The sequence below is a fragment of the Callithrix jacchus genome, chromosome 17, assembly GCF_049354715.1.
Source record: "Callithrix jacchus isolate 240 chromosome 17, calJac240_pri, whole genome shotgun sequence".
Lineage (NCBI taxonomy): Eukaryota > Metazoa > Chordata > Mammalia > Primates > Cebidae > Callithrix > Callithrix jacchus.
In genome coordinates, this window is record NC_133518.1 from 65,790,110 (window position 1) to 65,793,535 (window position 3,426).

The window sequence follows — 3,426 nt, forward strand, 5'->3', positions numbered from 1 at the left end:
TACCGATTCTTGTTCCCCCAGTAGCCTCTGCGCACGGGGACAATGGAGAGCTTGGCCAGGATCATGGCCCCACGGATGGCAGTGGCCACCTCCTTCGAACACTTAACACCCCGACCGACATGACCATTGTAGTCCCCAATAGCAATCAACGCCTTGAACCTGGTGCACTGGCCAGCACGGGTCTGCTTCTGCACTGGCAAAATCTTCAAAACCTCATCCTTGAGAGAGGCCCCCAGGAAAATGTCAATGATCTCAGATTCCTTGATGGGCAGAGAGAAGAAATAGATCTCCTCCAGAGATTTAATCTTCATGTCTTTGACCAGGAGGCCCAACTTGGTGACAGGTATCCACTCCTTATCCTCGGCTTTGCCTCCGTGAGCTCTGCGGCCTCAGCCCCGGCCCGGGATACCACTGCCAAAGACTCCGCGGAAGTCACTGCGGTTCCCCATCCCAGGGACCCCTGGGCCTCCGGGCCCTCCCGCTGCACCGGGGTCATCCGCCATTTGGTGTTTTATCCGAGAAGAAGGTGTGGATTCTTTTTAAAAATTGAATTATTTAAGATGTACGAAAAATTTACAAACCATGGAATCCATCCTTTTAAAATAAACCGTTCAGGGTTTATAGTAAGTCCACAAGTTATGCAATCTTCACCACAAATTAATTCAAGAATATTTTCATATTTACCTGGCAGGTGAAATACCATCATCACGAAGGTGGCTTTCCCAGAGTGAGGGTTATTGGTTGCACTCTGGATCTGCTGATGATTGCAATTTCAAGTACGGAAAACTCAACTGCATAATCTTTGGTAGTGGAGGACTGCGTTCACACTCTTCCCTGTAACAACAACAACAACTAAATATATCTATTTTTATCACTCCTAGGAAATCGTGTGTTTTACTACATTAGGAGTAACTCTCCATTTTTCTCCTCCCTCCAGCTCCTGGAAACCAATCATCTCTTTTCTGCCTCTATAGATTTGCGTATTCTGGAAATTTCATATAAACAAAATCATCAAATATGTGACATTTTGCGTGTGCCTTCTTTCACTTACCATAATGTTTTTAAGATTTACCCATGTTATAGCATGTATTAATATTTCATCCTTTTTTTTTTGAAATAGAGTCTTGCTCTGTTGCCCAGGCTGAAGTGCAGTGGTATGATCCCAGCTCACTGCAACCTCCACCTCCTGTGTTCAAGCTATACTCCTGACTCAGCCTCCCGAGTAGCTGGGACGACACGCACACACCACCACATCCGGCTAATTTTTGTATTTTGGTAGAGACTGGGATTCACCATGTTGGCCAGACTGGTCTCGAACTCCTAACCTCAGGTGATCCACCTACCTTGGCCTACCAAAGTGCTGGGATTATACGCTTAAGCCACCATGCCTGGCCTATTTCGTCCCTTTGTATAGCTGAATAACATTCCATTGTATGAATATATCACCTTTTATTTATCCATTTTTCAGTTGACATTTGAATTGTTCCTACTTCTTGGCTATTATGAATAAAGTTGCTCTGAACATTCCTATAAGAGTTTTTGTGTGAATGTATCTTTTCAGTTCTCTTGGATATATAACTAGGAGTGAAATTGCTGGGTTGGTAATTCTGTTTAACTTTTTGATGAGCTGCCAGACTGTTTTCTAAAGTGGTTACACCATTTTGCATTCACACTAGCATCTATGAGTGTTCCAAATTCTTTCTGCAGCCTCACCAACACTTGGTATTGTCGAATTCTTTGATTATAGTCATTCTACTAGGTATGAAGTGGTTCTCGTTGTTTGGATTTGCTTTTCTTCTTTCTTTCTTTTCTTTTCTTTCTTTCTCTCTCTTTCTTTCTTTATTTTGTTTTTTTGTTTTTTGGTTTTTTTTTGATGGAGTCCTACTCTGTCGCCCAGGCTGGAGTTCGATGGTGCAATCTTGGCTCACTGCAACCTCCACCTCCTGGGTTTAAGCAATTCTCTTGCCTCAGTCTTCCGAGTAGCTGGGATTACAGGTGACCACCAAAATGCCTGGCTAATTTTTTTTGTATTTTTAGTAGAGATGGGGTTTTGCCATTTGCCTACGCTAGTCTTGAACTCCTGAGCTCAGTTAATTTGCCTGCCTTAACCTCCCAAAGTTTTACATTTTTATGAGTTCAAATTTATCCATTGTTTTTTCTTTGGTCACTTCTGCTTTTAGGTGTTAGATCTAAGAAACAATTGCCTAATTCAAGATAATGAAGATTTCACCTTCATCTTGTAAGAGTTTTAAACAGGTAGTTCTTACATTTAGGTACTTAATCCATTTTGAGTTAATCTGTTATATGGCGTGAGATTGGTGTCCAACTTCATTCTTTTGCATGCAAATGTTGACCCAACACCATTTAAACAAGATTATACTTTTACTATTGAATTATCTTGGCATCTTTGTCAAGACCAATTATTTCTGGAGTCTCAATTCCATTCCACTGATCTACATGTCTATTCTTATGTTTGTATAAAACTGTCTTGATTATTGTAACTTTGTAGTGACTTTTGAACTTAAACATATGAGTCCTCTAAGTTCGTTCCCTTTCAAAATTGCTTTCAGTGTTTTGGTTTCCTTTTGGATTTCCATGTGAATTTCAGCATCACTTTGTCAACATCTTCAAAGAAGCTAGCTTGGAATTTGATAGGGATCACATTAAATCTTTAGATCAATTTAGAAAATGCTGCCATTTTAACAATATTATACCTTTTGATTCATGAACATGAGATGTCTTTGTATTTAAGTCTTCTTTAGTCTATTTCAACATGTGTTTGGTTTTTTCATTTGTTTGTTTGTTTTCAGACAGCATGTACCTCTGTCACACAGGCTGGCGTGCAGTGGCACAATTACAGCTCACTACAGACTCCACCTCCCAGGCTCAAGTGATCCTCCCACCTCAGGCTCCTAAGTAGCAGGGACCACAGGCATGCACCATTATGCCTGGCTAATTTTTCACTTCTTATTTATTTATTTGAGACAGAGTCTCACTCTGTTGCCCATGTTGGAGTGCAGTGGCGCCATCTCGACTCAGTGAAACTGATATGGAGTTTGCACCTATTGCACTGGGTGCCTTTTAGCTCTTCAAAAAAAATATTTTTTTTTTGAGACAGGTCTTGATTTGTCACCCAGGCTAGAGTGCAGTAGCATAATCATGGCTTACTGCAGCCTCGACTTCCCAGACTCAAATAATCCTCCCACCTCAGCCTCCCAGGTAGCCGGGTCTACTGGCATGTGCCATCATCATTAGATAATTTTTGTAGAGATGGGGTTTTGCCATGTTGTCCAGGCTGTTCTCCCACTCCTGAGCTCAAGTGATCTACCTGCCTTAGCCTCCCAAATTGCTGGGATTATGGGTGTGAAACACTAGACCTGTCTGTCCTTTTAGTTATTTTTCCTACCTAATCACCCTGGTTAGAAT

General features: G+C 41.5%; 1 non-coding gene across 1 annotated transcript; it reads left to right on the forward strand.

Annotated features, from left to right (window-relative positions):
* Nucleotides 1-676: 676 nt before the first annotated feature.
* Nucleotides 677-835, forward strand: LOC118149078 (U1 spliceosomal RNA). Its single transcript, XR_004736240.1, has one exon. It is a non-coding gene; the product is annotated as a U1 spliceosomal RNA (small nuclear RNA).
* Nucleotides 836-3,426: the final 2,591 nt, after the last annotated feature.